The 9,284-nt window shown below is 42.8% G+C and overlaps 1 long non-coding RNA gene across 1 annotated transcript; it reads left to right on the forward strand.

The window, feature by feature from the left end:
- The first annotated feature begins 1,561 nt into the window (after positions 1 to 1,561).
- LOC127988315 (uncharacterized) lies at positions 1,562 to 7,565 on the forward strand. The gene is made up of 2 exons (XR_008161613.1): positions 1,562 to 2,608; positions 6,184 to 7,565. It is a non-coding gene; the product is annotated as an uncharacterized LOC127988315 (long non-coding RNA).
- Positions 7,566 to 9,284: the final 1,719 nt, after the last annotated feature.

The raw sequence follows: 9,284 nt of genomic DNA on the forward strand, positions 1-9,284 counted from the left end.
AGTTGATTTTGATATTCTAGGTATTATCAAATTGCCTGAGTTTTGAGAACGTAGCGGACGTAGAGGAGTATAATGTAAAAGGAGATCATTGAAATACTGAGGTGCTAAACCATTCAGGGCTTTATAAGTAATAAGCAATATTTTAAAATCTATACGATGTTTGATAGGGAGCAAGTGCAGTGTGTACAGGACCGGGCTAATATGGTCATACTTCCTGGTTCTAGTAAGAACTCTTGCTGCTGCATTTTGGACTGTAAACAGTCCGCCATTGTTTTGACGCCAGAGCAGGTGTAGACAAAAATGTCTTTTGTTGTTGGATGTAATGATGAACAGTAGTCATTTACTCCCGACATCTGAGCCGCTGAAGACGCAGAGGATTGAACTTGCCACACTGCTTCGGGTCTATTCAGTTACTTTAGAATTTCTTCAGAATTATCACAACTTCGCAGGAAGTTTTTATTAGAAACGTATAACTTTGTTTCAGTTACTTTACAAACAATAGATCTAATACGCCTCTGCCACCACACTGCATCGGGTTGATTCAATTACTTTAGAATTCTTACAGTATTATAACAGACCCACACACAGTTTCAATTATTTTAGAAAGAACTCCTCTTGCCAGTACTGACTAAACCAAATTCTCCTCTGTCCTTCATTTTCTTTTCTAGATTTTTTTTTTTTTTAATTGAGGGGGTTCCCTGAGAAAAACAACATAGAAGTAATAAAACTGCTTTTCTTACCTTTGCCTGCTGTTTTGGGGGATGAAAGTGGATGGAAGTGATAAGGACATTGAAGATTTTGATGAAGATGTTTATTACAGCATAGCAGTGGCAAAGAACATGTAGTACCTTGGGTTCAACAAAGAATGAAACACAAACATTATAAGCGCAAACATTTTATACACTTTGAGTTTACTACCCTTAATGTAAATGAAGTTGCCCCTGTCCTTACATCTCTGCTCTGTAGGTTAATTAACTTCTTTGTCTGAGGTGGTTCTCAGTGTCCAACACCTGCTCCAATTCTACAATTGGTCACCATTTGCTCAGGATGTGATCATCCCAAATGGTCTACAAGCAACACAACTGTTCACTTTCTTCTTCTCTATAATAATTAAGCAATTTTGGGAAATGAATATAATCAAACATATTGTGGAGTGGAATCTGGGTTAATTCTTACAGTATAGTGAAGTGAAAGTGACATTCAGCCAAGTATGGTGACCCAAACTCAGAATTTGTGCTCTGCATTTAACCCATCTGAAATGCACACACACAGAGCAGTGAACACACACACACACACTGTGAGCACACACCCGGAGCAGTGCTGCGGCGCCCGGGGAGCAGTTGGGGGCTCGATGCCTTGCTCAAGGGCACCTAAGTCGTGGTATTAAAGGTGGAGAGAGAGCTGTTCATGCACTCCACTCCCCCCACCTACAATTGGCCCGGGACTCGAACTCACAACCTTTCGATTGGGAGTCCAACGCTCTAACCATTAGGCCATGACTTCCCGTATACTGGAGTAATGTCTCTCAGACAGATTTTTTGTTGGAATGATGGGATGCACCAACTACTGTAGTGATCGGTCCAACCTTCATTATTCTCTCTTTCAGCTCTTTCAACCTGTTCTGCATCATTTGGATCAGTTCAAGGTTTTTTGCAGTCGAATGAGAAAGCTTAATTTACCACATTTGGGAAAACATCAGGGGGCTGCTCAATTCTCTTTGCCACCAGTTGCTGAATAACATTGTAGCCAATGACTGGAGGCTGCCCCATGCCTTGCTCATTTGAGACAAGCACTGGTACCAGAAGTTCGATCTGAGCACCTCTTTTTGGCCCTAGTTGGAGTTTCAATTCCACCCTTCCAGGGCATGGGATATATGTTGGGTTGCTGCTTGGCCAGTGAGGGTTTCAGCTTCATCCAACAGGACATGTTGTCATGCTGTTAGCTGCATGTTGCTAGGTGGGTGTGGTGGAAAAATTCATTTAACATTGCTTCTGTATACCTATATAAGCATGTGTTTTCTTTTCTTTACTGTGTGGGTTCAGAAGGGTGACACCTGGGGGGGAAAACAGATGTCTGAAAATGACCTGAGGGGGTCATTGGGCCATATAGTGGGGGGACGATGTCTGAGGATGACCTGAGGGGGTCACCTAAGTCCTAAATGTGTTTGAAACAGCCCATAGAGAGTGTTCCTTGTTATGTGTGGAAATTTACAGCTGCTGAAACTGTGTAACCTTGGAAGAGCAGAGGTATATAAGGTGGAGGACTGCCCTCTTCCTGGGTCGGTTTCACTCTGCAGAAACTCAGTGTTGCTGTCTGACCTTCTTTGCAAAGAATAAAAGCTTTCTTTTTTAATTATACCTGAGAATGAGTCTGTGTCTTATGCTGATGAGAGTTTATTTAAATTTTGCCACGACAATTTGGTGTCAGAAAGTGGGATTCCTTGGATGTGTCTTCTAGACCTGTGAGCGGACGGTGACTGATCATCCTGAACAATAGAAGTTCAGCCCTAACCCCGATTAGATTTGAGGGAGAAAGGGACCGACCGCCGAGGGCCAGAGGAGACACCACTGGAATCAGGAAAGAACCGGAGTGGCAACAGAGCTCTCGGGTAAGAGACAGTTCATGCTATTCTAAAATTTTGGGTTTTTAGAAATAAGGATTGGAATCTAAATTAGAAGAGGGACGAACCATAGCGGTGGGGCCTTCTCTGTGGGAAGCACAATCAAGAGGATGAGGGGTTCCGATTGTGAGAATACTGCGGCACAGTTAATACATTTCTAAGGGGAATTGAAACTGCTGCAACTGGCGTGATCGTAAATTGAGTTAGAAATTGAGATCAAAGCGATCCAGATATTTCGAAGCGATAAGCTGAGATCACGCTCGAGCAGTTAACATATTTCTAAGAGGGGAAGTGAAACTGTGTGAGTATTGGCTCTTCCGACTTGGGCAGAGGAAAGTCGGATCTGTTGGAGACGTCTGACAGATTATAGGCGCGCCGAAGAGAATCCCCACAGGGAAGGAAACCAGCAAATATGGGAAAGTCTCAGAGCAAGCTCGCTGTATATGATACACCGGTGTTTAGGCAAATGAAAAAAGTGTATGGCCAAAAATGCATGCAAGATATGGGGAAATTAATTAAATACCATGGTTTTCCAAAAGAGGGAACGCTGAGTGTTAAGAAATTAAAAGCTGTGAAGGAATCAGTAGAAGAGGGAAGCGAGAGACAGAAAGGTTGTTGTGCGAGGCACATGTGTGAGAAATGTGAAGGAACTGTGAATTGTTGGATAGCGGAAGCAGATAGGAGAGGAAAGAGAACGATGCAGAAAGAATTAGCAAGTAGAAAGGAGGAAAAGAAAGTTAAAGAATGCAAAGAAAGTGTAAATGCCTCACATAGACCTACTAACCGCTCTGATGTTTGTGTTTCTAAACATGTACCTCCGCCATACACACATTTCCCGGTGACCGAGGTGCAAGCCGCGAAAATGGACCCCGATCTCGACTGCTCTCCACCGAGAAGATCAACAGCACCGTGGCCAGATCCAGAATGGAGACAAGAAACAGCAGAAGACCCAGAAATCACTCCTGAAACCACCAACGAGGAAATAGAAGAGGAAATAGTGCGCAGAGCACCCCCGACAAAGAAAAGAAAGACCAGACAGCCAGCGAAAGAAGAAAATGTGAGTATTACAGCTCCAATGATTGAAGTTTCAGGCCCTGACGGCCCTATTATGGTCTTTAGACCATGGACTATAACGGACATGTTAGAAGCGATGGCTCACTTGCCGAGCCCTGACGAAGCAGGTGATACATTTTCCATCGAATTAGTCACCTTCTGCCAAGAATTCAGCCCTACCATGCACAAACTGAGAAGGCTGTTAGCAGTGAAACTGGGGGCTACGAGCTGGCATGAAGTGAGTGGAAAGTTGCAGAAAGAGGACTGTCGGAGAGAACACTGCGAGTGGATGCATCATAATAATGCGAGCTACCGAAAGGCCATTGGCGAGCTGGCTGAAGGAATAAAAGCAGCATTTCCAGCACGTGTGGATACAGCTAAGATTGGCAACTGTTGCCAGACCAGAGACGAATCTGTTCAGGACTTTTACCACCGATTGTACCTGATTTTCAACAAACACAGCGGGTTGGAGGAACCAGATGAAAGAGGAGATCAAGCTGGCACATGGGAGTGTCACATGCGGAGCTGGTCTTTGAATGGACTGAGACCTGAAATTGCACAAGCAGTAAAGACCAGCTACATAGAGTGGAAACGTGGACAGCTGTCTGCTGTTTTGGCACATGCTTTGCATGCAGAGGAGATGCAGACGGCGAAGAAAGAAAGTTAAGGCCAAAACGGACAAGGAGTGTCAGCTGGCGGTAGTGCAAGCCGTGTCGAAGCCGGGGGACTATTCTGCTCAGCGAAACCAGCAGTGGAAGAGAGGAGGAAGATATCCGAACGAAACTAAAAGAAACTGTGAAAGATGGGGTTGTTGGATCTGCGAGACTAATGAACATAAGACATTCAGGTGTACAAGATGCAGGCTGTGCAAAAAGGTCGGTCATTGGGCCGAGGATTGCCCGGAGAACCAGCGAAATCAACAGGCAGACTGAAGCGAGGGAGACGGAGAGCAGAGAGGAGGGGTCCAGGGCGAGCAACCAACAGTCACAAGTCAGGGAAGTGAACATTTTCTAACCACAAACACACACACATACACTGATGTACTTTCTGCTCTCTGCAATGAAGAAAACGCTTGCTTTCCTTTGAGTATGTCTGATTCTGTTGATAAGCATCCTGACAAATGTGCTATTATGTTTAAGAATGAAGCTTTCATGATAATGCCTAAATATCCTATGCTAGTACAGGGGATATTGATTGAGTTTTTAGCTGATATATAATATATATATCTATACAGCCATGTGATTTGCAATGCCAACCACAATTAACAGGTGAAATGAATGAGTCAATTTCTGCATCAGGGCACGTAATTTGTGAAAGGTTCACAGTGCCTCTGAATTATGAAACAGGGGGTTTACATGCTTTTCTCTATAGCCCTGCATGTCCAGTGCCTTTGATGGGGAGAGATTTATTGTGCAAACTAAATTTGACACTGACTACAGACTCTGGGGGTGTCCGAGGGGCAGAGAAAGAGCAGGTTTGCCGTCTGCAAGCAGAACCAAAATGGGCATATGAATGGCACATCATAAATTCTGATTGGGCTGGAATGATGTGTGAACTGGCTAAAGATCGAACAAAACCATTTGATAGAGAAATCATGTTGCCTGACAAATTGCATTGCACGTCACATGTTGTAGTGCAACCAGATGACCAGTATGAAAAAGACTGGTTTGAGGGAGGAAAAGGAGAAACTTTACGTTTTGAGAAAATGTTTTAGACAGTAAATGTGTGTGCAGTTTCAGTTTTGCCTGACAGAGAAACAGTTTCAGTTTTACCTAATGGCAGAAGATTCTGTGCCTCACTTATCACTTTCCAAGGACAGGAGCCAGACAGGGCCCAGATTTGACTTGTTTGTGAAAAGGTGTTTGTGTTACAGACAGAGACAGATAGGGGAGGGGGTGAGACACAGTGAGAGTCTGGGAGTGTTTATGACTGAGTGCAAGCATGACATTGAAACAGAGAGAGTTGTGGTACCCATTGACAAAAGAAAGAGGGAGAATCATTGCATGACGGTTATTTTTGCCTTCAGATATACATCCAGCATTAACAAAAGTGCCATCAGAGTTATGGGCAAAACACAAATATGATGTGGGCTTGATTAAAGGATGTGAACCAGTTGTGGTCACCCCAAAATCTGATTACAGACCATATCAACGTCAATACCCTCTAAAACAAGAGGCAATTCTTGGTATAAAAACAGTGTTTGAGTCACTATTAAAAGAGGGGATAATGGTGCCATGCAATTAATCTCCAGTTCGCACTCCAATTTTTCCTGTAAAAAAGAGACAAGGGTCAGCCCACCTAGTGTCGATTTGTACAGCATTTACAGTCTGTGAGCGCTGCTGACAGGCAAAGAGCTCCATCAGTACCAAATCCATACACAATTTCGTCACAAATACCACAAGATGCAACATTCTTCTCAGGGGTAGATTTGGCAAATGCATTTTTTTATAAATATATTCTTTTTTTTTTTTTTGACACATTGAGTGAAATGTCTTCTCTGTTGTCTAAAGTCTGTGTTCAGGTGAAAGCTCCTCAGGAGAAGGTTGCTGAAACACCGTTGCACGACCTGAAACCAGGGGATTCGTGATGATACGAGCAGAGAGAGCAACGTGGATCCAGGCTAACCACTGCAGAAAGGTCCCACCTGCATCTGAGGAAGAGGAGCGGAGGGAGTAAGGATCTGGAGACACACATGTCAACAAAGGCCAGGAATCCAGCCTAAACATCAAGCGTCCTTATCAGCGGGAAGAGCAAGGTTAAGACTGAAAAACAGCATTGAAGTAGTCTGCGCGCAAGTGAAAAGATAACTATGATCATCATAGTTGGGTACATCATGTTGTTTTCATATTCCAGACTACAGTGACAACGTTACCAATATCATCACCCACATGAGAAAGGCCGTAAAAGAGCCTGACCATACACATAATGCTGCTAAATGATTTTTGCTGCTATTATGTCTACCATGTTTTTCTTTTTTTTAGTTGATATCCAGCTCAGTACAGAGACTGGTGAAGTTTAGTGTTTCACATCAAATGGTTCAATTGACTGTGTACAATGAAGACGTTATCATGGATTTGAGTAGGGAGAAAACTACTGATGAAGGGACAAACAGTAGCGGAAGCTACAGTGAAATGTGTTAAATGTATGAGATTTATGATATTTTTTTTCTTTGAAGAAAGAAATGTTCAGGCCTATCTGAATGTATGCTGTTTGCTTGCTTGAAAAAGGGTCTGTCCCCTTATAAAAAGCCTTAGTATATTTTCTAAATTCTTGTGAGTGATCATTTATGCGAAGATCAGGGATGAAGAGTATAAATGTGATGAAATGCCTTAAGTTTGCTTTATTTTGAATCATGTATGTATTTCTGAGTGTGAAATTTTTGATTTTGGATTGTGTTTGTATCTGCGACGTGACTGAGGGTCTGACTCGTGTCAGGAATGCAGTAGCAGTGACTTACTCGTTTAGCCCGGTGAGTGTGTAGTGGAAATATAACCAGTAGAAATGAATATTTATGTTTTATTGATCAATGAATGATAAAAACGGGGAAATTGTGGTGGAAAAATTCATTTAACATTGCTTCTGTATGCCTATATAAGCATGTGTTTTCTTTTCTTTACTGTGTGGGTTCAGAAGGGTGACACCTGGGGGGAAAACAGATGTCTGAGGATGACCTGAGGGGGTCACCTAAGTCCTAAATGTGTTTGAAACAGCCCATAGAGAGTGTTCCTAGTTTTGTGTGGAAATTTACAGCTGCTGAAACTGTGTAACCTTGGAAGAGCAGAGGTATATAAGGTGGAGGACTGCCCTCTTCCTGGGTCGGTTTCACTCTGCAGGAACTCAGTGTTGCTGTCTGACCTTCTTTGCAAAGAATAAAAGCTTTCTTTTTTAATTATACCTGAGAATGAGTCTGTCTCTTATGCTGATGAGAGTTGAAAGAGTTAAAAGCATGATTTTAACCAATTTTGCTTGACTATGCCAATGAAAGGTAGAAGCTCTAGCATGCTCCATTTTACCTCTTTGTTCCTCAAGTTCTGCTTCTAGTTGTTAATTATTTGCCGCAGGAGCTCTTGGGTTTTCTCTGGTGAATCACTGTAACTCCGAATGGAGGTTCAATTCTCTGGATCCATTGAATAAACATATATTTACATCGCTCCTCCCCTCTGCTGGATTCTTTTGCACTCTACAGACCCAGGCAGATTGGCTCATGAATCCACATCGATTTTCTTCATCTGTCTCCTGACAAGCTCTGCACCCTTGCCTGTAGCTAGTCATTTCATCCTGTCTGCCTGAATGAGCCTGCAATTCTGAACACAGCTAGTGTACTTCTGCCACTTTACTCCCCGTGTTCTTCTTTTGTTTACTTACTTAGTTTCAGTACTTGTCTACAGATAATGTTCAATAAAATATACAAAATACACAAACACAGGCATAAAAGACACAAGATAAACACTTGGAGTTATATTTGAGCTGTATGTACTTGCCATACTGCTCTAATGTGGTGGTATAGGCTATTAACAGGTGATATTATTAATAAAAAATGTCTATCAATCTAGTGCCTTAGTCAAATATTGTGTTGTCTATCTGGGCACATTTTGGCTTTGAGCCAGATGACAGCTGGTGAATTTGGAAGGGGAAATTTGCTGTATTTGTAGGAGAAAAGTATCCATCACTGGAGGAAATGTTACTATAAGATCAACCATCCTCTTGTATTTGCCAGTGGACTTGGTAGCAGCACACCTACCTCAGTTAGGCTTACAACATCAGGCCAGCAGTGACAGCTGGGAGTCTCCGAGGCCTTTGAGAGGAGCAAAGGACCAAAGAGACAACAATCAGCGGTGAGCAATTGGTTGAAGAAATGGGGCCATTCCTTACCGTTGAGAAACCAAACGTATTCAAACAATGATCCTCTACGAAGTATCCGTCAGTCAAGGATGGCATAATATAGGAGCTGAAAGACATTGATCATTTCTCTGTGACATCTGATATGTGGTCGAGCGTAAACATGAAGACATACTGTACGTGAGCCGGACTGTACACTACCTCAGCACAAACTGGGAACGAAAATCGAAACGAAAGTTCCTGGAGACGCTAGAAACGCAACATGAGTGACGACCAACCTCCTTCCAAGAGTGGTCCCTGGACGAGGGGAAACTGGTCTGTATAACCACAGACAACACGGCAAATATTGTGGCTCTAGTGTGAAAACTTGCTTTGCTTTGGTCATACTCTGCATTTAGCCGCCACCAATGCAATGAAGAACACTGGCGCTCGTCAAATTACGGTCTTGTGTTTTTTAATTTGCACAGTCTCAGTAAATCACCTCCCACTGACGCTTTTATGGAATTGCACTCTAACAGTAATATGCCGTTTAGCATATCTGGCCCTTAATGTTAATACTGCCTCTCTAATGTTAATATTAATCTGAACACCTCTGATTGGTCAATGCATTGTATCAAAAATGTGATCTGCCATTTTTTTGTCTATTGAAAGCTGCATTCAAAATCCACTTGGGTCAAAAATCTGAGGAGGGCACGTGTTTAAGCTCTTGGAGGACCACAGCCCTGCAGAGTTTAGTTTCAACACACACACCATGTAGTGGACTTGATTAGCT

The sequence above is a fragment of the Carassius gibelio genome, chromosome B22, assembly GCF_023724105.1.
Source record: "Carassius gibelio isolate Cgi1373 ecotype wild population from Czech Republic chromosome B22, carGib1.2-hapl.c, whole genome shotgun sequence".
Classification (NCBI taxonomy): Eukaryota; Metazoa; Chordata; class Actinopteri; order Cypriniformes; family Cyprinidae; genus Carassius; species Carassius gibelio.